The 25,257-nt window shown below is 40.0% G+C and overlaps 1 non-coding gene across 1 annotated transcript; it reads left to right on the top strand.

The window, feature by feature from the left end:
- Positions 1-1,897: 1,897 nt before the first annotated feature.
- TRNAR-UCU (transfer RNA arginine (anticodon UCU)) lies at positions 1,898-1,968 on the top strand. Its single transcript has one exon. It is a non-coding gene; the product is annotated as a tRNA-Arg (tRNA).
- Positions 1,969-25,257: the final 23,289 nt, after the last annotated feature.

Raw genomic sequence — 25,257 nt, 5'->3', positions numbered from 1 at the left:
TTTTCATGTATTAAAGGTAATTATCAGTTTAAAGTATACTTCTCCACATAAGGGCTTGCTGAAAGAACAAAGATGGTATTTCCAGAACAACCTGAATAGGTCATACTATACTGTAAGTCCCCGGGTTAAGAACATCTGACTTACGGACAGCTTGTACTTCAGAAATGACTGCCATAAAACCTATTATATTAAAAATCTGAGTTAAATACAAACGGCTTGTAATAACAAACGCACGCACTATTATTATTATGTACGGTATTATTACATTTAAGATGTTTTAGTGTATTTGGAAGTGTTTCTTAAATGTTTTATGAGCATAGAAAAGTAAATATAGACTATATACTAAAATAAACATTTCATTAACTGATGCTAAATAAGAACCATATGTACCTGTTCCAATTTACCTACAAATCTGACTTAAAGACAGACTTAGGAATGGGTCTCATTCGTAACCCAGGGACCACCTATATTGGTGAATAAAATAAATCTGGTTGCTGTCGCGTCTTGATTCTCACTTTATTCAAATGTCATTAGCACAGGGGAGACATTCTAAGATTGTTGTTGTTGGGTGCCATCAAGTCAGTTTTTAACTCACAGTGACCGCCATGTGACAGGGTAGAACTGACCCATAGGGTTTCCTAGACTGTAACCTTTACAAGAACAGATTGCCAGGTCTTTCTCCTGTAGAGCGCTTGGGTGGGTTCAAATCACCAACATTTTAGTTAGCAGCCAAGGCTTAACTGTTGCACTACCAGGGCTCCATCTTCTCAGATTATCTAAAATACCAGGCCCTATCTCTCTCTGGAAACCTTCACCCTCTGGAAACCTTCGTGGCACAGTGGTTAAGTGCTACGGCTGCTAGTCAAAATGTCAGCAGTTCGAATCCACCAGGTACTCCTTGGAAACTCTATGGGGCAGTTCTACTCTATCCTATAGGGTTGCTATGAGTCAGAATCAACTCGATGGCAATGGGTTTGGGTTTGGTTTGTTTTATCTCTCTCCATCCCCTTATCTTGCCTGGTGTGTTTGCTACTACCTGACATCATTTTATGTATCTGTTTGCTTATTTTTATTTTTTCTTCCCCTAGACAATCCCCACTTCTTTTTCCCCAAACCATTTGCAATGTTAGTCCATGAAGGCAGGAATCAGGTCTCTCTTGGTCACTACTATAACTGTAGCACATAGACCAGTGCCTGGCAGGTAGTAGGTGAATATGTAAATCCTTTGGATCATTCCCATTGGTTGTTACTGTCCATTAAACCTAGACCCTATCTGAGGAATAGGCATGTGCCTCCTGTGTGCTTGTCACTGTCACATATGTTACATGGGCCATGGGAGCTAGAGGCAGAAGCAAGCTTTACGAGTCTCAGATAATCTCTTTTTGGGTGGAGGTTTGCTTCACTGACCTGTTCTCTTCCAGATTCTGACCCTGAATGATGAGCTTCCCTCTTTGCTCCTCAAACTCCTGACCTTTCCCACGTTAGCACACAAACTTGGCTTAAACCTTCTGCATCCCTGACCATGCTTCCCAGGGGCCTGTCCTGCTGGGCTTAAGATTAGAGCCACATTTCTGATTCCATACCCACACTCCATTGGATCTGTTCTTACTCAGTCACAAGGACCTTACTGTGACCAAACCCACTTGATTCTTGTCTAACTTATTTGACATTTCAGCAGCGCTGATGCAACTAATGCCTCTGGATAGTGCAAATGGTGAAACGTTTGGCTACTAAACAAAAAGTTGGAAGTTCGAGTCCACCCAGAGATGTCTCAGAAGAAAGGTCTGGCAATCTACTTCAAAAAATCAGCCATTGAAAACCATACAAAGCTTAGTTCGACTCTAACACACATGAGGTCTTCATGAGTCAGCATTGACTCAATGGCAACTCGTTCAGGGTATTGGTGGTTTAGTGGTAGAATTCTTGCCTTCTATGCAGGAGACCTGGGTTCAATTCCCTGCCAATGCACCTCATGGAGAGCCACCATCCATGTCAGTGGAAGCTTGTATGTTGCTAGGATGCTGAACAGGTGTCAGTAGAGCTTCCAGACTAACATAGACTAGGAAGAAAGGCCTGGCCATTTACTTCCAAAAATAAGCTAATGAAAACCCTATAGATCACAATGGTCTGATCTGCAACCAATCATGGGGATGCCACAGGACTGGGTAGCATTTTGTTCCATTTCTGTGAGGTAGATACTATGATTATCATCATGTTGCAGTTGAGGAAACAGGCACAGGGTGGTGAAGTGATAGCATTAGATGTGAACTCAGGCAATCCGGCTTCAGAGCTCATGTCCTTAGTCACTAGATCAACTGCCTCTCCAGTGTTTAAAGTACCTACCTCGTTATTTGGAAACTACCCTGTTCATGAGATTATAGTGCATATAAAAATGGATGCTTGGCTAAGACACGTGGGTAGGAAGCCTGTCCTGTACAACGTTAATAAATTATATAAAAAATAAGCATGGTTTATTATTTGCCATACTATGATTGCACAAGCAGCTCTACAATAGGTGGGATTAGGTTAAACAAAGAGCCAGCTTGCCTTGGAGAGCCAATAACCTAAAGGCATAAAATGTACCCTCTAAGGAACAAAGGTAAGATCAACGGCTTGGAGAATGATGAACAATTGTCACCCTTCTGCACCAGCAGCCATAAAAGAAATGTTTGTCTCAATCACCCTGCAAGAGGGAAAGAAAACTGGCCTCTATTTTTTTAACAGCCAGGGATTTGTATACCACAAAAATCCCACACGGAAATGCCCTTCCCATGATCTTTTCTTTCCAGACCAGGGGTGCCTTTGCCAGCTGCTGCTGATGGGGTTCAAGTTCCTCTAGTGTAGTTGGAAGTTGCTACAAGTTCCCCCAAAGACTGAAACCCCTGCTGGCTTTGGGCGTCCAACTCACGTTCCTTTACTTAATTAACCCTGTTGCCACCGGGTCAATTCTGACTCATAGCGACCGTATAGGACAGAGTAGAGCTGCCCCATGGGGTTTCCAAGGAGCATCTGGTGGATTCGAACTGCCAACCTTTTGGTTAGCAGCCACGCTCTTAACCACTACGCCACCAAGATTTCCTTCCTTTACTTAGTAGTCCTAATTTACTTGGTTAATTAACCCCTTAGAGCCTCTGTTCCTCATTTATAAACCATGGACCTCACACGCTGGTCATCAGCCTACTTAGCCCATTGCCTAACACTTAGTAAGCACTTGATAAGTTGTATATATACTGTTTTCTCCAAAGCAAGGTACCAGGTTCTGCAAAGAGCAAAAAGGAGCACGAGTGGCAGATCACTAGGCTCCAGCCTTTTCCAATTGTTTTCTCAACCGTTCAATAATATCTGCCTCGCGTTTGCTGAGCATTCACCCTCTTACAGATGGGTGTCAGCCCTATATCAGGCAGTCCCCAGCAGGAAATGGAAGGCAAGCTCAGTTAGAATAACTCAAGGAGGCCCTGATAAAAGGAGATTCACAAAGGCCTGGGCTGGGTGTAGGGAATCCTCTAGGAATAGGGCAGTACTCCTGGGCTAGCGAGAGTGGGGCCATTACGACACTATGGTGAAGGGTCAGAGAAGAGCTGTTGTTAAAACCTGCAGGAGTCACTATACAGGAGAGGCTGCTTTGATTCCAGTCTGACCTTAGTAGGATGCAGCCAACCTGTGGTGACTTTGACACGAGAGAGTCAGAGAATTGCAAGTACCAGAGTCATTCATTGTCCTCTTTCCATCTGACCTCCTTCAGGGGCTCCACAGTGCCAAACCCATCCAGAAACCAGAGGTCAAGAAAACCCCTTGTAGTAGTGCATACAGGTCAAGGGAGAGAAGAGTAAGAGTATACGCTGAAAAATAAATAGAGCTATTTATTACCTAATTTAGTCCTTTGTTGTCATTGTTTGTTGCTGAGGAGTTGACTCCGAATCATGGCGACCTTATGGGGGCTGATAAACCAATAGATAAGGTAAGCGTGGTGCTTACCTTGCTTACCAGATCATCTGTCGTGAGCAATTTTACACTTTTTTTTCACAACTTCTAGGTATTCCCGGCATCTGTCTCTCTCCTAACCCCATAGCACTTTCCTACAGAATCAAAGCCTTTTTTCAAATTTACAATCCCTGACAGGGATGAATGACCCAGTAAGTAAAGTAAATCTGATGTGATGAAAAACATGTGAAATTGTTCATTACAGATTTAGTAAGTAAGCACAAGTAAGTCCGTGCTTACCTTGCTTACTGGATCATCCACCCCTCTTTGTGTATAATGGAACAAAACATTGCCCAGTCCTGCACCATTTTCATGATTACTGTTATGTTTGAGTCCGTTTAACTCTTAGGATGTCGTTATAAAATAGCTAGTATTACAGCTTTTTAGAAGTGGAAACTGACTTGTAAGCAATAGAGCTATTACCCACACATATTTATGGAATATAATATTTATGATCTTTTTTTGTTTCAAAAACTTGATGCTTTTATTGTAGAAAACTTGGAAATATAGATCCCTCCCCCCAAAAAGAAAATGACAGTCAAAAAACCTTATCACCGAGGTCAACTCCATCGATATATTTAACATCTACTGTATTTTTTACACAAATAATACTCATCTTCTGTGTTTGTTTGCTGGTTGCACCCTCCCCCGCAAAGTATTTTCCTAAGCGCACTATGCTAATTTTTTTTTTTTTTATGACAACATGTGGAAGAGGATTTTTATGGTGGCTCTTGTGAGGGTGTGTCACGGGGGAGAGCATAGGCGGGAGGCACAGCCGACAACCAAGTGCTGAAGGTGCACGTTATTTACGTAAAACATGGTATTCTTGGTCTTTTATGTGACACATTTTTATTTCATTTCATTTTTTTCTCATTTTATTTATGAAAACTTATATGGAGCTTTCAGTGTGCCAGATACTGTTCTAGGTGCTTTATAAATATCAACTCAGCTAATCTGCATAACAACACTTCGAGGTGTTATTCCCATCACATAGATGAGAAAGGGTAAATAATTTACCCAGAGTCACATCTTGGGAAGGGTACAGCTTAGATTAAAATATAGGCAATCTGGTTTGTGTCTCATTCTTAACCATTCTGCTCTGCTGAGTCTCACATACACATACATTACAAAATTGGAACCATGACATACACTCCTGTTCTCTACCTTTTATTTTGTATCTAACTATATGTCTTCAGCATGCAGGCATATAACAATTCTCTTCCTTGATGATCCTAAACCTAACTAGGTATGAAAGTATTTCTTCATGGAATAGAGTATGCCAATAACAAGTAGCTAAAAAAAAACAAGTAGGAAAAATGTATTCCCCATCACACACACATATACACACACACACACACTCAAGAAACCAAATTCACATCCCTAATCAAATGCTGGATCATTTAATGTGTAGAGTTACCCTTACCTGGGTCAATTAATAAGACTCGTTGGCTCCGTGCATTCCATCATTTTGTACAGAGGGCTGCTAGGACTCAGAACAGACTTGACAGCACCTAACAACAATAAGGGGCAGAAAATATTGGCAATTAGTCTACTGCCAAATACACCTGGGAATCTGACATGTACAAGAGGCTTTGGGGATGTAGGGACATGTAGGACAAGTAAGTCTACTGAACTCACTTGCTGATGGCCTACTTGCGGAGGTAAGACATACATGAGTAGAGGAAGAGAACAATTTTAAAAAGTATGCTAGGGCAATAAGTGCTCTGTGCTAACTCAAGAATATAATAAGCATGTTAGAGGAGGGAGGGGACTGAGCACTGTGGCAGTTGAAGAAGACACTGAGGATTTGGTGGGACCGGAGTGGAGGAAGAAGCTGCAGAATTGCAAGCAAGAGTTCTCAGTGACCATGCAGATTTGAAACGAGCTTACTCATGATTCAGAAGATTGGTCTGAACGAGCAGAGCACTTCAGGGCTGCTATTTGCTCTTCCCTGTGCCTGGTATATTCTTCTCCACTCTTCATCTGGTCAAGGCCTGCTCAGTCTCAGGATTCAGCTTAAATGTCCGAGTCTCAGAAAAGACTTTGCTGACTCCCAGTCTCGGTTATGGTCCTTGATTACATGATTTCCTGATTTTTTTTTTTTTCAGAGCACTTTCCATAATTATACTTAAATTCTTAGTTTGTAAATATTTGTTTATTTCTTACCTGTCTCGCTGGATTGCAAGCTCTGGAAGAGCCCAGTTTGGATTTATTTTTCCCCCCATTGTGGTCCCAATGCCCGGCACAGTGTTAGAAATTAAAACAAAAAAAATCAAAAACAAAAAACCATTGCCATCGAGTTGATTCCAGCTGATAGTGACCCTAGAGGACAGAAGAGAACTGCTCCATTGGGTTTCCAAGGATGCCGGTAGTTTTGAACTGCCGATCATTTGGTTAGCTGCCATAGCACACTGTAGCTCATAACCACTATGCCACCAGGACCCCAAGAAGGCATTGGGTGCACAGTAAACATGTGTTGCATAAATGATGAGTAAATCAATATTTGTTGATCGAGTAAATGATGAATGTCTTTTACTCCCCACAAGAGAGCCCTTCCTTGCTGTAGTACTGACATATTTTAAAGACAGTCTTTTTTCAAGCTTTGTGAAAGGGATCACATATGTAATCAAAAGGAATGTTTTATGATCTCCTAGGCCATGTTCTACAAATAAGCCAGTTGGCTCTGCTCTGTTACAGCCCACTTTAAAACTTCAATTTGTTTCTGATTTATAGAAATATGAAAAGATGAAAGCTTAGGATCAGATTATAAAATAGGCTGGGTTGAATAGATGGACACATAATAGCCACGAGAGAACTGGGATGCAGTTCAGATATTCCTTCAAACTTTTAAAACTTGTCAATTTATCATCTTAGGTTGGAAACAGCCTCCCTCTTCCCTTGATCCCCTCTTTTTAAGCCTGCTTAAAAACATAAAGATGATGTACCAAACTGCAAAACCTTTAACTAGGGCCTTACTAGGCTCTGGAAGTAAAACAAATTTAGTTAATTTCTTTTAGGGGGATTGAGCTCCTTAACTGTTTAGGAAAAGGAGTTGGTGAGCTGAGCCGAAGATGCCTCTTACTTTTCTGTTGGATTCTCTGTGAGAGTCCATAGGCTGTATGTACCCAGCTGTCCCAATTTCCAGCTTCTTGTGATAGCAGATGTTTGGGCAAAAAGGCAGGATCTGTTTATAGAGACATTTAACAGAGAGTTCAGAACTTCCACTTTAATGGCTTTGAAATTAGCTGCTTCTGGTCTATCTCATGGCAGTTCTCCATTTTTCTGAGGTGACCGTGGTAGTGACAGTCTTACTCAGACACTCAGGATGCAGTCTCTCTCCTCTTGCTTCCACAGAGAATATGGCCATTCCATCTAGGTCATAGAGAAGAGAGAGGTTGATGTGGTCAAAGCCACTTTCTCCTTTGGATACCTGCAGCATTTACAAGGCCAACAACATTAACAAGGCTTCCCTAAGCAAGATCCTTGGTATAAAGGGCTTTTGATGTTTGTCAATGGTCAAATGATCAAAAATAATGCCCAGTATATTGACTGGATAATAATGTTTAAGAGATCTCTTCTAATACAAAAACACCTTCCAAGATTTGCCTCATGCTCATAACTACATGCTGGCTGATGACCTGGGCTTTTACAAAAAGTATGCTGTAAACAAATATCACTCAAAGCTATCTTGCATGTCTGAATACTGGACTACTTAACCTTTTACAGTGGTCACTTACTCTATTTGAATTTCAACTGAAAGATGACCAAAAAGAAATATTTTAAAAAGCCTATGAGCAACTAAACAAAATTTTCAATATCTAGATATTAAATTCATGTACTTCATTTTTAGTAGTCCTTCTAATCTTCACTTTGAGCTTGCACACTCTTGTTTTACGCATTTGACTAAGCTGAGGAGCATGGTTTCCTAGCTCATAGTATATTAAAAGTATATTAGAAACACTATATTAGAAAGAGAAAGCACATGGGAATCAGCAAAGAGTCACAGGTGTTGGTCATATTGTAATGGAAGATGCAGAGAAAGGAGAAAAGGCAGACTCAAGAACTACAAATAGACAAACATCGCAGTAGGCTGGAGCCATTTTGTGTACTGGCAAAAGGCCTTCCTCACTCTTATTGGAAAGCATTTCTGTATTACAGTCCAGGAGGGTAATGGATGTTCATAGTGCTGACCCTGAATTGTTAAGCAAAATAAAGAGGCAAAATCATGATAGGTAACCTCTGTTTAAGAGGTAAAGAAGCATTCAATGTGTTTTAGAAACATTTTCCAGTTAAAATAATTCAAATAAAATACATTTAGGGTTTTAATGGATAAGTTACAGTAACCTGGAAAATTCACTTATGTGAAAGACCTTATTTTGTGATAATATCAAAAAATGAGATGTGTTATGTGGTGAGTGCTGAAAAGCACAGATAATACAATCTTGATTTCATAGATATAACTGAAATATTTATGAGATAATATTTCCTCAAATAAAATTTAATAATAGTATATTGTCTCTGTCCCTTATATGGTTGGAATTGGAGGAAGGAAGAAGGGGGCAGAACATAGGGGCTTTCTATTAATCCCTAAGGATTCTGGTAGATCCTGGTAATTCTTGGTGTTCCTTGGCTTGCAGCTGCCACTGTTGTCACATGGCCATCCTTCCTCTGTCTCGCTGTCTCTGTGTATCTTTTCCTCTTTTATAAGGACCTTAGTCATATAGGACTAGGAGTCACCCTACTCTAGTATGACCTCATGTTGACTTCACTGATAACATCTTCAAAGGTCATATTCCCAAACAGGTCACATTCACAGGTGCAGGGGTTAGGGCTTCAACATGTCTTTTTGAGGATCATAATTCAGTCTATAACAGGCTCTATCTTATCAAGGAAATGTTTGCACATGACTAGTTACCTCCAGTTGTGAAGACAAATTCTCCAATCTGTTTAAATTTCAAAAAAAGTATGATTAGTAACAGATTGAAATAATTGAGTTAGCAAATGTTTTCAATATAGTAGAAAAATTTTATCTAAACAACCACAGCCAGGGGAAGAAAACTCTAGTATCCTAAAAAGCTTGACTCTCCATATTTTGGTATTATATTCAGAAGAGAGAGGGGTATTCAAGTTACGCATGTGTTTATTCAGATTCACCTGGTTTCTCTGAAGGAAACACCAAAGATACTTTCTCCTTCCTTGTTATTAGATCTGTCTTTGTCTGCCTTCTTGGGTAAAAAGAAAAAAAAAAAAAAAAACTATGGAGATAAGTGCTTTGAAATTACCCAGAGAGAAGCAGCTTAATGGTTTTGTTTTTCAAATATCTTAGTAAAAGATTGAAAATTATTATTTGTAGGATTGTAAGTAGATACTTAATGAAGCAGGGCAAACTGAATATTCCCTTCAGATACATTGAATTAGCACCATGGACGAAAGACCCTCGCAATAAGACTATTCTAAGCCAAAGTCAGAAATCCTCAGGGTTCCTCACTTACCTCTGCTTCCCAAAGCTCACTCCTGGGAATGACCCAGTTTTCAGAGCTTACTCTCTCCCTTGCAGCCCATGATGGAGGCTATGAGGTGTTGGTGAGGCTCAGACAGTGTCTCATTTGTCATAAGTTTGGTGAGCTTAGCCCAGGTTAGGGTACCAGTCATTAGACATCTGTTTCATGAATCCTCTCTTGATCCAGGGCCATAAGTATGTATACAGATGGGAAAAATGAGAGTCAGCAATGACAGCCGGGGCCACCAGGAGTTCAAACAATCCTTGGGAGTGCTATGACAAAGGTTTGCCTTTGGAAGAAAGTTCTCCCTACTCAGAGATGTCCCATCCCACTCCCATCTTTCCCTGGGCCAGTGTTTCCTTTCTTTCTCTGTGCCATAAATTTAGTAGGTGCTCCTTAATTTCAGGTTCAAGGCTTTAATGGTCATAATGGCTTCCCTTTTACATCAGTTCTTTTCTTAACTATGACTTCATTAATGAGGGCCCATATCTATCCCTGCTTTGGGAAGGACTAGGCTCTGTGAATCATGTCCCAGTATGGCTCGATGTAATGTGATTGTACATAATATGACTGTAAAAATGGTTTGGGAGCAGTGTCTGACCTCCTCTAACTTTACAAGAGGAAAGAAGAATCAAGATCAACAACACAAGGTTGAGTCCCATGAGGTGGAGGCCAGACAAGCCTCCTCTTTCTGCCATTTTTTTTTTACCAATTCTGACACCAACCATCCCTTGCACAGCACTCTCAACTCTGCTGGATTCGATAATTCATTGCAATGGCCACACAGAAGTCACAGACCATACTCACGATTTTGGGGTTTATTAGGGAAGTAACAGGTTACAATTAGGGCTCAGGAACACTCATGAATACAGTTTTTTTTCATCAGAACAGCCTCTTCCCAACTGTGCTCGGAGGCACACCTCTCCCTGGCCCTAGGCATTTGCCCAGAGGCACTCAGCTTTCTCTCTCCATGGGCCAGGAAGCCCACTGCACCATCTCCTGCTGCCAGGTCTCTCCTGACACTGCCTCTCATCAGCTTCAGAGTTACAGCTTGTTCTCCCTCTCTTTCTGTCTCTTGTTTTCAAGAGTTTCTCAGTGCAGGGGTCCCGGGTCCAAAGGACACTCTCCCTTATTCTAATTGTTTTTCCTTGGTGGTGGTAGAATCCTCCTCACCTCTCTGAGGAGGATTGACTCTCTTTTAAGTCAAAACTGACCAATCCCCTTAAGCCAAAAAAAAAAAAAAAAAAAACCATTGCTGTCGAGTCAATTCTGAATCATAACAATCATATAGGACGGAGTAGAACTGCCCCATAGAGTTTCCAAGGAGCTCCTGGTGGATTCAAACTGCCAACCTTTTGGTTAGCAGCATAGCTCTTAACTTCTACGCCATCAAGGTTTCCAAGCAATCCCCTTGGTAGGCCACAATTACCCCATCACACAATCCTGCTCAATAACCTGGGTGGGAGTTACAAGACCATGGCTAGAAAGGCCACACACAAAAGTAATTAATCCACGCCACCAGGGATCATTGGCATTATGCTCTATTTAATTAAGAGGACAACCATGTGCAATGACTATATCGATAAACTGCTTTTATTAAAAGGTAGAGAAAGCTAGAAAATTCCTACAAATGTATAATATGCCAAGTGACTAAATTCCAACTCAATGACTCTAGGGCCTTGGCATTGAACTTGAAGAATTGTGTACTACCTCAGACTGCCCAGATGGTTTTAACCTATGCTTGATGGGAGATTATAGCACAAAATGGTGAATGGCAATAACACCAGACATTATAGTTTTTAAACCACTTGCATGTGCCTCCCCTGGTGAACTTCTAAACAGTCTTGTGTGGAAAGTAGTACAAGGTTTAGTTTTATCATCCATATTTTACAGATGAAGAAACTGAAGAAGAGTGACTTAGGAATAGGCAGAAAGAAAAGTGAAACCCTTATCTTCTGGGTCCTTCATACTTTCTGTTTCTGTCTGCTGTCTCCCTTGGCAATCAATCCCAGAACAGCAGGTCAAGCTGTGATATAACAACAACCAGTGGTAAATCCATGCTGTCTCTTGTATGTGAAGGTGCTGATATAGGTCCCATGAAATGTGGTGCAAAGTCATCTATCTAGTCCCTCATGTAACAATGGCAGACATTTCCACGCTGTTTGAGAGTGGTGAGTAATGAAGTCTTGGAATGAGATAAAACTAACTTGTCTTTCTAGCAATGAAGTCTTTGATCTCATTAACATCAATCTGCTGCCATCGAGTTGATATCGACTCACAACGACCCTATAGGATGGAGTAAAACTGCCCCATTGGGTTTCCAAGGAGTAGCTGGTGAATTTGAACTGCTGACCTTTTGGTTAGCAGCCAAATGCTTGACCACTGTGCCACCAGGGATCACTGGCATTATGCTCTGTTTAATTAAGAGGACAACCATGTACAATGAATATATTGATAAACTACTTTTATTAAAAGGTAGAGAAAGCTAGAAAATTCCTACAAATGTATAAAATGCAAATTAAAAATATGTTTTGTGCCCATCCTTATTTTAAACCTGATGAAATGAACATGGTTTTTATATATCTTTCCTCTGGAGCAGAACTTCTGGAATGAAAACCAGCAAAGGCAAGGCATGAACTACTGTGTGGTGCTGGGACTCTTGTTCCCCTGCCCATCCACATGTTATGAGAGTGTTTCAGTGGAGTAATAACTTCCATGCTCCTGTGCTTCTGCTAGCTCAATTAGAGGGGCCAGACTGGCCTTTTTCATCATGCCCTGTAGGAATACTCTTTGATGCTGGTGGGGATGCCAGGGCTGAATGAGAAACTGACTCTAGGGGAATATTTGATCTCAGAATTGGGTCACGGTGAGAGCAGATATCCACCTATGAGGATAGTCTCCTGCTCCCTGAAGCGATCAGTCTCAGTCAGCCTGACTGAAGCCGAAAGCAAGTGTTTGCTAGGCCAAACCTTGAATGCGTGGCTGTGTATTGGCAATAAGCATTCACAGTTAGCCTGGAATTCCCGACAATTTCAATGCAAGAAGCTGCTTTTTTCAGTGACAGGTGGTTTCTTCAGGTCCTGTATCCAGGCTTCCTGCTGAAAGTATTGCAGAGAACAAGGGAACCCGCACAAGAGACCTCAGATCTGAGTCAGTGGATAAAACAACAAGATTGTTTCAACCCAACTCCATCCTTATCCCCACCCCCACTTCTCACTTAGACCCTGAGAGTAAACTGTTCTTTCCTTTTATGGTCTGTTTTAACTGGGAGAGGAAAGAGAAGAAAAAAGGGTGAGGAAAGATAAAGAAATAAAGAGTAAAATAGGGAACAAGAGGCAGAAAAAGGGTGGAAAATAAAGCAGAAAATATTTTCCTGAGTGACTTCTACACCTGGGGAAAAATCAACCAATCAGCTAACCAATCAACCAACCAAGACCCTGTGCTAAAGACAAAGACCCCTTTTGTTTTCTTTGTGCTCTGCATTTTAGACAACCAAGTTTTCTTTCATACAGTCCTAGACCATAGCCAAACGAGCAGCTGAACATGGACCCAAAGGCATGTTCCCCTGAAGACGTGTGAGGTCAGAGCTCAGTCTGTGGAGGTTCTCGTCCAGTGTTTCTATGTAGATTCCATAGAGCTGTACCTTGAGTGGATTCATGTGGAGAAACCTATAGTTGGTTTTGCAAGACAGGCTTTGGGCTATGCACTTGAGACACACCAACCATGGCTCACCTATGGGTTGTTACAGATTCTTCATTCTCCATTTGGAACTTGGGAACAAGAATAAAGAAAAGAATTCACAGAATCTAAACTTTAAGAAAAGCCCAGGCACTGACATTTCTGCAATTGCAAAAGATTCATAACAAAGAAAACTGGTGAAGCAAAAGAGGAATGAGAGTGGGCTTTGATGATTTGGAAAGCTCTTAGACAGCAAAGATAATTGGAGACCTGGGAAAATTCTCTACTCTTTCATGTTAATTTTAGGATATATTTGTTTATCTATCTCTTATCATTTTCTCTAACGTAATTACAGTTCATGGCTTTTGGTCTATCATGAAAATATATAGAAAGACTTAGTTGAGTGGAATAATAATGAGTGATTTTTTGGCCAACTTCAGCATCATGTTTTGCTCCAGTCTATGTGCAATGTATGTAGATATTTTGGACATATTTTCAGGGTACTTTACCCCTGCCTTATGGGGTACTTGAGAACACTAGATCTCAGTCATTGCTGCAAATTTTAATCAGCTGAAATGCTTTTAAAATACAATTCTTGGGCTCACCCCAAATCAACTGAGTCGCAATTTCAGGGATGGGACCTTTCTCTACACAAAGGGCATGAGGTATTTATCTCTGATGCCTTCTAGAAGTTTTATTGTTTCTCATTTTACATTTAGGTCCACCTAGAATTCATGTTTTATTTTTATTGTTTGTTTTGTTTCAATTTTATATTGAAGTATAACATATACATAAAGTACATATATCATATGTGTACAATTCAATGAGTTTTCACAAACTAAACACGTGTGTGACCAGTATCTAAATCATGAAACAGAACATTACCAGCATCTTTGGTGACCCCTTTGTGCACTCTTTTGGTCAGTATTCTCCCTAAGGATAGCCATTGTCCTGATTTTTAACACCATAGGTAACTAATTACAACAAGGACAGATAGTTTTCCCAGTTTTTTTTTTTTCCTAACTTTATATCAATAAAATTATAGGATATGTATTGCTTTAGGTCAGGCTTCTTTCAACATGTTTGTGAGACTCATCCATATTGTTGCATGTAGTTATGGTCCATTAATTCTCACTGCTGTCTAATATTCCATTATATGGATATCACAATTTATTCTACTGTTGATGGGAATTTGGTTAGTTTCAAATTTTTGGACTCTTACAAATCAAACCATGTTGCTATGGACATTCTTATTCATGTATTTTGTTCAACATATGTATATGTTTTGTTGATTAGAACAAGCTGGGTCATGTACATATGTACGGGTTTAGGAGATGTTGCTAAATGATATTCAGAAGTAGTATACCAATATTAATAATAAGATTAAGGACATCTGTTCATCAAACAACACTATGAAAAAAATGAATAGACAGCCCATATAGTGTGGGAAAACATTTGAAATACATGTCTTTGGAGTATATTAAAAAAATCCCCACAAATCAGTGAGAAAGAGACACACAACTGAATAGAAACCACAGAAACACAGTAAAACAGATATTTCACAAAAGAGAGTCTGAATGGCCAAGAAGCCTACTAAGAGCTCGACTTTATTTATCATCAGAGAACTAAAAACTAAAAGGAGGGCTACAATGACCGAAGACCAGATGAATTGTGGAATGACATCCAGGATATCATACATGAAGAAAGAGGTCATTAAAAAGACAAGAGAGAAAGAAAAGACCAAACTGGATGTCAGAAGAGACTCTGAAACTTGCTTTTGAATGTAGAGTAGCTAAAGCAAACGGAAGAAACGATAAAGTAAAAGAGCTGAACAGAAAATTTCAAAGGACGGCTCCAGAAGACAAAGTATTAAATTGACTTATGCAAAGACCTGGAGCTAGAAAACCAAAAGGGAAGAACGCCCTCAGAATATCTCAAGCAAAGAGAACTGAAGAAAAAATTCAAGCCTCGCGTTGAAATATTGAAGGATTCTATGGGCAAAATAGTGAATAATGCAGGAAGTATCAAAAGAAGGTACAGGGGACACAGAGAGTCACTCTATCAAAAAGAATTGGCCAGCGTTCAATCATTTCAGGAGGTAGCATATGATCAAGAACCAATGGTAATGAAGGAAGAACGCCAAGCTGTATGGAAGAGATTGGGAGAAAACAAGGCTCCAAGAATTGATGGAGTACCAATTGAGATGTTTCAACAAACAGATGCAGCACTGGAAGCGCTCACTTGTCTATACCAAGAAATTTGGAAGACAGCTACCTGGCTAACTGACTGGAAGAGCTCCATATTTATGCCTTTTCCAAAAAAAGGTGATCCAACTGAATACAGAATATATTGAACAATACCATTAATATCAAGCCCATAAGTAAAATTTTGCTGAAGATTATTCAAAAATGGTTACAGCAGTACATCAACATGGAACTACCAGAAATTCAAGCTGGATTCAGAAGAGGACTTGGAATGAGGAATATCATTGCTGATATCAGATGGATCCTGGCTGAAAGCAGAGAATACTAAAAAGAGGTTAACTGTGTTTTATTGACTATGCAAAGGCATTCAACTGTGTGGATCATAAATTGTGGATAATATTGGGAAGAATGGAAATTCCAGAACATTTAATTGTGCTCATGATAAGCTTGTACATAGATTAAGTGGCAGTCTCTAGAACAAAACAAGGTGATACTGGGTGGTTTAAAGTCAGGAAAGTGTGCCTCATGGTTGTATGCTTTCATCTTTTAAAAATTTTTTATAGTGCTTTAAGTGAAAGTTTACAAATCAAGTCAGTCTCGCACACAAAAACTTATATACGCCTTGCTACATACTCCCAATTGCTCTCCCTCTAATGAGACAGTCTGCTCCCTCCCTCCACTTTCTCTTTTCGTGTCCATTTCACCAGCTTCTAACCCCCCTATCCTCTCATCTCCCCTCCAGACAGGAGATGCCAACATAGTCTCAAGTGTCCACCTGATCCAAGAAGCTCACGCCTCGCAGCATCCCTCTCCATCCCATTGTCAGTCTAATCCCTGTCTGAAGAGTTGGCTTTGGGAATGGGTCCTGTCCTGGGCCAACAGAAGGTCTGGGGGCCATGACCACCAGGGTCCTTCTAGTCTCAGTCAGACCATTAAGTCTGGTCTTTTTATGAGAATTTGGGGTCTGCATCCCACTGCTCTCCTGCTCTCTCGGAGGTTCTCTGTTGTGTTTCCTGTTAGGGCAGTCATCAGTTGTAGCTGGGCACCTTCTAGTTCTTCTGGTCTCAGGCTGATATAGTCTCTGGTTTATTTGGCCTTTTCTGTCTCTTGGGCTAATAATTACCTTGTGTTCTTCATTCTCCTTTGATCCAGGTGGGTTGAGACAAATTGATGCATCTTTGATGGCCACTTGCTAGCGTTTAAGACCCCATATGCCACTCTTCAAAGTGGGATGCAGGATGTTTTCTTAATAGATTTTATTGTGCCAATTGACATAGATGTCCCCTGAAACCTGGTCCCCAAACCCCTGCCCCTGCTGCGCTGGCCTCTGAAACATTCAGTTTATTAAGGAAACTCCTTTGCTTTTGGTTTAGTCCAACTCTGCTGACCTCGCCTCTATTGTGTGTTGTCTTTTACATCACCTAAAGTAATTCTTATCTAATTAGTGAATGCCCCTCTCCCACCCTCCCTCCCTCCTGCCCCTTATAACCATCAAAGAGTATTTTCTTCTCTGTTTAAACTATTTCTCCAGCTCTTGTAATAGCGATCTTATACAATATATGTCCTTTTGCAATTGAATACTTTCACTCAGCATAATGCCTTCCAGATTCCTCCATGTTATGAAATGTTTCAGAGATTCATCACTGTTCTTTATCCATGCACGGTATTCCATTATGTGAATGTACCATAATTTATTTATCCATTCATCCATTGATGGATTGCTTCCAGCTTTTTCCTATAGTAAACAGTGCTGCAATGAACATGGGTGTGCAAATATCTGTTTGTGTAAAGGCTCTTATTTCTCTAGGATATATTCCAAGGAGTGGGATTGCGGGATCTTATGGTACTTCTATTTCTAGCTTTTTACGGAAGGGCCAAATCAATTTCCAAAGTGGTTGTACCATTTTATATTCCTATCAGCAGTGTATAAGTGTTTCAGTCTCTCCACAGCCTCTCCAACATTTATTATTTTGTGTTTCTTGGATTAATGCCAGCCTTGTTGGAGTGAGATGGACTCTCATTGTAGTTTTCGTGTGCATTTCTCTAATGGCTAAAGATCGTGAGCATTTCCTCATGTATCTGTTACCTACCTGAATGTCTTTTTTGGTGAAGTGTCTGTTCATATCTTTTGACCATTTTTTAATTGGTTTATTTGGCTGTTTGTAGTTGAGTTTTTGCAGTGTCATGTAGATTTTAGAGATCAGACGCTGATTGAAAATGTCATAGCTAAAAACTTCTTCCCAGTCTATAGGTACTCTTTTCACTCTTTTGGTGAAGCCTTTGGATGAGCATAGGTGTTTGATTTTTAGGAGATCCCAGTTATCTAGTTTTTCTTCTACATTGTTAGTAATGTTTTGTGTACTGCTTATGCCATGTATTAGGGCTCCTAAAGTTGTCCCTATTTTTTCTTCCATGATCTTTACCATTTTAGATTTTATATGCAGGTCTTTGATCCATTTTGAGCTCGTTTTTGTGCATAGTATGGGTATGGATCTTGTTTCATGTTTTTGCAGATGGATATCCAGTTATGACAGCACCATTTGTTAAAAAAAAACTGTCTTTTCCTCATTTAACTACCCTGGGGCCTTTGTCAAATATCAGCTGATCATATGTAGATGGATTTATGTCTGGATTCTCAATTCTATTCCATAAGTCTATGTATCTGTTGTTGTACCAGTACCAGGCTACTTTGACTACTGTGGCAGTATAATAGGTTCTAAAATCAGGTAGAGTAAGGCCTCCCACTTTGTTCTTCTTTTTCAGTAATGCTTTACTTATCCGGGCCTCTTTCCCTTCCATATGAAGTTGGTGATTTGTTTCTCCATCTCATTAAAAAATGTAGTTGGCAAACAGATACATGCACACCCATGTTTACTGCAGCACTGTTTACAATAGCGAAAACATGGAAGCAACCAAGGTGCCCAACAATGGATGAATGGATAAATAAATTATGGTATATTCACACAATGGAATACTATGCATCGATAAAGAAGAGTGAGGAATCTGTGAAACATTTCATAACATGGAAGAACCTGGAAGGCATTATGCTGAGTGAAATTAGTCAGTTGCAAAAGGACAAGTGTTGTATAAGACCACTATTATAAGAACTTGAGAAATAGTTTAAACTGAGAAGAAAACATTCTTTTGTGGTTACGAGAGGGAGGGTGGGAGAGGGGTATTCACTAATTAGATAGTAGATAAGAACTACTTTAGGTGAAGGGAAAGACAGCATACAATACAGGGGAGGTCAGCACAATTGGACTAAACCAAAAGCAAAGAAGTTTCCTGAATAAACTGAATGGTTCAAAGGCCAGTGTAGCAGGGGCAGGGGTCTGGGGACCATGGTTTCAGGGGACATCTAAGTCAATTGGCATAATAAAATCCGTTAAGAAAACATTCTGCATCCCACTTTGAAGAGTGGCATTTGGGGTCTTAAACACTAGCAAGCAGCCATCTAAGATGCATCAATTGGTCTCAACCCACCTGGATCAAAGGAGAATAAAGAACACCAAGGACACAAGGTGATTACGAGCCCAAGAGACAGAAAGGGCCACATGAACCAGCGGCTACATCATCCTGAGACCAGAAGAACTAGATGGTGCCTGGCTACAACCTGTGACTGCCCTGACAGGGAACACAACAGAGAACCTCTGAGGGAGCAGGCGAGCAGTGGGATGCAGACCCCAAATTCTCATAAAAAGACCAGACTTAATGGTCTGACTGAGACTGGAAGGACCCCAGTGGTCATGGCCCCCAGACCTTCTGTTGGCCCAGGATAGGAACCATTCCTGAAGCCAACTCTTCAGACATGGATTGGACTGGACGACGGGTTGGAGAGGGATTCTGGTGAGGAGTGAGCTTGGATCAGGTGGACACTTGAGACTATGTTGGCATCTCCTGCCTGGAGGGGAGATGAGAGGGTGGAGGAGGTTAGAAGTTGGCGAAAAGGACAGGAAAAGAGAGAGTGGAGGGAGAGAGCAGGCTGTCTCATTAGGGGGAGAGTAATTGGGAGTGTGTAGCAAGGTGTATATGGGTTTTTGTGTGAGAGACTGACTTGATTTGTAAACTTTCACTTAAAGCACAATAAAAATTATTTAAAGAAATGTTGTTGGAATTTGGATCGGAATTGCTTTAAATGTATAGATCGCTTTTGGTAGAATAGACATTTTTATAATGTTCAGTCTTCCTATCCATGAGCAAGATATGCTTTTCCACTTATGTAGGTCTTTTTTGGTTTCTTGCAGAAGTATTTTGTAGTTTTCTTTGTGTAAGTCTTTTACATCTCTGGTAAGATTTATTCCTAATATTTTATCTTCTTGGGGGCCACTGTGAATAGTGTCAATTTGGCGATTTCCTCTTCGATGTTCTTTTTGTTGCCGTAGAGGAATCCAACTGATTTTTGTATGTTTATCTTGTATCCTGATTCTCTGCTGAACTCTTCTATTAGTTTCAGTAGTTTTCTTGTGCATTCTTTAGGATTTTCTGTGTATAAGATCATGCTGTCCGCAAATACAGATAATTTTAGTTCTTCCTTGCCAATCTGGATGCCCTTGATTTCTTCATCTAGCCTAATTGCTCCTGCTAGGACCTCCAGCACAATGTTGAGAAGAGCGGTGAAAAAGGGCATCCTTTTCTGGTCTCCGATCTCAAGGGGAATGTTTTCAGGCCCTCTCCATTTAGGATGATGTTGGGTATTGACTTTGTATAAATGCCCTTTATTACGTTGAGGAATTTTCCTTCTATTCCTATTTTGCTGAGAGTTTTTATCATGAATGAGTGTTGAAGTTTGTCAAATGCCTTTTCTGCATCAATTGATAAAATCATGTGATTCTTGTCCTTTGTTTTATTTATGTGATGGATTACATTAATTGTTTTTCTAATGTTGAACCATCTCTGCATGTGTGGTATGAATCCCACTTGGTCATGGTAAGTTATTTTTTTGATATGTTGTTGAATTCTATTGGCTAGAATTTTGTTGAGGATTCTTGCATGTAAGTTCGTGAGGGAGAAAGGTCCGTAATTTTCTTTTTTTGTTGTGTCTTTACCTGCTTTTGGTATCAGGGATACGGTGTCTTCATAGAATGAGTTTGGCAGTATTCCGTCCTTTTCTGTGTTCTGAAATACCTTAGTGGTAGCGGTGTTAACTCTTTCCTGAAAGTTTTGTAGAACTCTGCCATGAAGCATCCGGGCCAGGGCTTTTTTTTTTTGTTGGGTGTCTTTTGATTACCTTTTCAATCTCTTCTTTTGTTCTGGGTCTATTTAGTTGTTCTATCTCGGTTTGTGTTAGTTTTAGGTAGGTCGTATGTTTCTAGGAATTCATCCCTTTATTCTAGGTTTTCAAATTTGTTAGAGTACAGTTTTTCACAGTAATCTGATATGATTTTTTTTAATTTCAGTTGGGTCTCTTTTAATGTTGCCCATCTCATTTCTTATTTGAGTTATTTGCTTCCTCTCCTGTTTTTCTTTTGTTAGTTTGGCCAATGCCTTATCAATTTTGTTGATTTTTCAAAGAACCAGCTTTTGGTCTTGTTAATTCTTTCAATTGTTTTTCTGTTTTCTATTTCATTTAGTTCTGCTCTAATTTTTATTATGTTTTCTTCTGGTTCCTGTGGGTTTCTTTTGTTGCTCTCTTCCTATTTGTTCAAGTTGGAGGGATAGTTCTTTGATTTTGGCCCTTTCTTGTTTTTGGATGTATGCATTTATTGATATAAATTGGCCTCTGAGCACTGCTTTTGCTGTGTCCCAAAGGTTCTGATAGGAAGTGTTTTCATAGGAAGTGTTTTCATTCTCATTCGATTCTGTGAATTTCTTTATTCCACCCTTAATGTCTTCTATAATCCAGTCTTTTTTGAGCAGGGTATTGTTCGACTTCCAAGTGTTTGATTTCTTTTCCCTGCTTTTTCTGTTATTGATTTCCACTTTTATGGTCTTATGGTCAGAGAAGATGCTTTGTAATATTTCAATGTTTTGGATTCTCCTAAGACTTGCTTTATGACTTAATATGTGGTCTATTCTAGACAATGTTCCATGTGCACGAGAAAAAAAAGTATTCTTGGCTGCTGTTGGGTAGAGTGTTCTGTATATGAGATCAAGTCGGTTGATTGTGGCATTTAGATCTTCCATGTCTTTATTGAGCTTCTTTCTGGATGTCCTGTCCTTCACCGAAAGTGGTGTGTTGAAGCCTCTTACTACTATTGTGGAGCTGTCTATCTCACTTTTCAGTGCTGATAGAGTTCGTTTTCTGTATCTTGCAGCCCTGTCATTGGGTGCATAAATATTTAATATGGTTATATCTTCTTGGTGTATTGTCCCTTTAATCATTATGTAGTGTACTTCCTTATCCTTTCTGATGGATTTAACTTTAAAGTCTATTTTGTCAGAAATTAATATTGCCACTCCTGCTCTTTTTTTGATTGTTGTTTGCTTGATATATTTTTTTCCAACCTTCGAGTTTTAGTTTGTTTGTGTCTCAAGGTCTAAGGTGTGTCTCTTGTAGGCAGCATATAGACGGATCATGTTTTTTAATCCATTCTGCCACTCTCTGTCTCTTTATTGGGGCATGTAGTCCATTTACATTCAGTGTAATTGTGATAGGTATGATTTTAGTGCTTTCATTTTGATGTCTTTTTTTGTGTGTTGTTTACAGTTTCTTTTTCCCACCTAATTTTATGTGCTCAGTAGATGATCTTTTATATTGCCCTTTCCTCATATTTGTTGTTGTTGATTTTATTTCTGCTGAGTCTCTGTTTTTTTCTTGTATTTTAATTTGATGTGTAGGATAGTTTGTCTACTTTGTGCTTACCTTATTATTTACCCCTATTTTTCTAAATTTAAACCTAACTTTTATTTCTTTGTATCACAGTGTCTTCCTCTCCATATGGAAGATCTATGACTACATTTCTTAGTCCCTCTTTATTATTTTAATGTTGTCTTCTTTTACATAATAACATCACTGTTTCCTTGTTTTGAGCATTTTGTTTTATCTTGATTTTTTTTGTGTGTGATTTCCCTCCCTGGGCTGACTTCTAATTGCTCTGCCCAGGGTTCTAGTCTTGGGGTGATACTTGATACCATTGATATTGTAACCAAAGAACTCCCTCTAGTATTTCTTTAGTTTTCGTTTGTGTTTTACGAATTCCCTAAACTTCTGTTTATCTGGAAACGTCCTAATTTCACCTTCATATTTGAGAGACAGTTTTACTGGACCTAAGATTCTTGGTTGGCACTTTTTTCCTTTCATTTTTTATATAATTCATCCCACTGTCTTCTTGACTGCATGGTTTCTGCCGAGTAGTCTGAACTTATTGACTCTCCTTTGTAGGTGACTTTTTGTTTATCCCTAGCTGCTCTTAAAATTCTCTCTTTATCTTTGGTTCTGGCAAGTTTGATTGTAATATGTCTTGGTGACTTTCTTTTAATAACTATCTTATGTGGAGTTTGATAAGTATCTTGGATAGATAGCCTCTCATCTTTCCTGTTATCAGGTAAGTTTTCTGCCAACATGTCTTCAATAATTCTCTCTGTATTTTCTGTTATCCCTCCCTGTTCTGGTACTCCAATCACTCGTAGATTATTTCTCTTGATAGAGTTCCACGTGATTCTTAAGTTTTCTCCATTTTTTTTTAATTCTTTTATCTGACTTTTCTTCAAATATATTAGTGCCAAGTGCTTTATCTTCAAGTTCAGAAATTCTGCCTTCCATTTGCTCATTTCTGCTCCTCTGACTTTCTATTGAGTTGTCTACTTTTGTAATTTTATAGTTAATCCTCTGAATTTCTGCTTGCTGTCTGTCTATGGATTTTTCCAACTTATTAAATTTTTCATTATGTTCCTGAATAATCTTTTTAATTTCTTCAATTGCTTTGTCTGTGTTTTCCTTGGCTTGTTCTGTGTATTGCCTCATTTCCTTCCTGATGTCTTGACGGGTTCTGTATATTAATCTTTTGTATTCTGCCTCTGGTAATTCCAAGAAGGCACTTTCATCTAGAAGATCCCTTGATTCTTTGTTTTGAGAGCTTGTTGAGGTGATCATGGTCTGTTTCTTTATGTGACTTGATATTGACTGTTGTCTCCGAGCCATCTATAAGTTATTGTATTAGTTTATTTTATGTTTGAGTACTGTGTTGTAGCTTCTTGCTTTGCCCAAATGGGTTGGTTGAGTGAGCTAGCTTGATTATTTTCACCTTTGGAGCTCTGAAATCCTGTCCCCAGATGGCTAGAACTGTTATCAGATATATCATTCTAGAAGTCCATTCACTGTTCTTGTATGAATTCAGCTCATGTGTCCAGGTAGCTGATCATCAACTGTGTGGCACGGGCTCTGTCCTACAGTCTTAGAGGGGCAGGGGTGATTGGTGTAGGTACCCAGAATCTGGTTGCAGCAGGGGGTCGCACTCTGAACAAGGCAGGGGGCTGAGAATCGTCACCCATGTGTCTCTGTGGAAAGCGTGGACCTGTTCCCTAGAGCGTACAGTGGGTGGGTTCTGGAGATGGACTGTGGGCACCCAATATTTTTGGTTTAAAGGACTAGGAGGTACCAGTTATCCTTGGACCCCTGTTGCGGGTGGCTGGGTGACCTGAGTGGAGCCACCAGTCCTTAGGCCTCTGATGTTGGTAGGTGAGGACCCTGTTTAATGCACCAGGCAATGTGAAACATGAAACACCCACCTCTCTGCCACACAGCTGAAATGGTTGGAGTCTGCCAACAAGGGCCTGTTCTCCTGAAATAGGCCCACACAGGTCCATGCAGAGGGGAAAGGTACTCAAAGTCTACAGACCGTTTATGCCTGGACAGGAGCTGCTTCTGTCCTGATCTTCCCCAGTTAGTGGAGCTGGCAAATTATCTTTTCTGCCAGTTGCAAATTTGTTCCTTCTCCAAGGCTGGGAGGATGGCTCTAGGTGTTCAACAGAGCCTATCTCAGGCCCAGGGAAATCAGCTGCTGAAGCCAGCTTATGAGTGGGGGGAAGGGGGCTGGTAAAATATACACAAGTACTTAGCTGTTGCCAAGAGCGCCGTTCTTCTCTGGTCCTGGAGGTGTGAGTAGGTTGTGTGGCTGGTTGCTTCTCCGTGAGGAAACTGTGGCCAAACGCTAGTACCAGCTTGCCACCGCTGCTCCTGGGAATGGTGCCTGAGGGCTCCCTACAATTCAGGTCCGGTAACTCCTCTCCACTTCTGAACGGTCTCTTCCTCCCCCTGCCCCTCAGTTGATTTTCTAAGCTTTTTGATGTTTATGGTTCCTAACTTGTCATAAATATACTTGTTTCACTTTTTTTTTGGGGGGGGGCCTTTGTTGAAAAAGGGCTTGCCAGAATTGTCTGTCTATTCCACCATCTTGGCTCTGCCTGTGTATGCTTTCATCTTATTTATTCCATCTGTATGCTAAGCAAATAATCTGAGAAGCTGGAGTATATGAAGGAGAATGGGGCATTAGGATTGGAGGAAGACTCATTAACAACCTGTGTTATGCTTGTTGAAAGTGAAGAGGATTTGAAGTACTTACTTATGAAGATCAAAGACGGCAGCCTTCAGTATGGATTACTCCTCAACATAAAGAAAACAAAAATGCTCATCACTGGACCAATAAGCAACATCATGACAAACAGAGAAAAGATTGAAGTTGTCAAGGATTTCATTTTACTTGGATCCACAATCAACATCCATGGAAGCAGCAGTCAAGAAATCATAAGACACATTGCATTGGGCATATCTGCTGCAAAAAACTCTTTTAAGTGTTAAAAGCAAAGATGTCACTTTAAGGACTAAGGTGCACCTGGCCCAAGCCAAGGCATTTTCAATTACCTCATATGCATGTGAAAACTGGACAATGAATAAGGAAGACCACAGAAGAATTTGAATTATGGTGTTGGTGAAGAATGTTGAATATACCTTGGAC

Source organism: Elephas maximus, chromosome 2, assembly GCF_024166365.1.
Source record: "Elephas maximus indicus isolate mEleMax1 chromosome 2, mEleMax1 primary haplotype, whole genome shotgun sequence".
In the NCBI taxonomy this organism is placed as follows: Eukaryota; Metazoa; Chordata; class Mammalia; order Proboscidea; family Elephantidae; genus Elephas; species Elephas maximus.
Note: the sequence above shows the minus strand (reverse complement) of the source record. Positions and strands in the feature narration are given on the sequence as shown.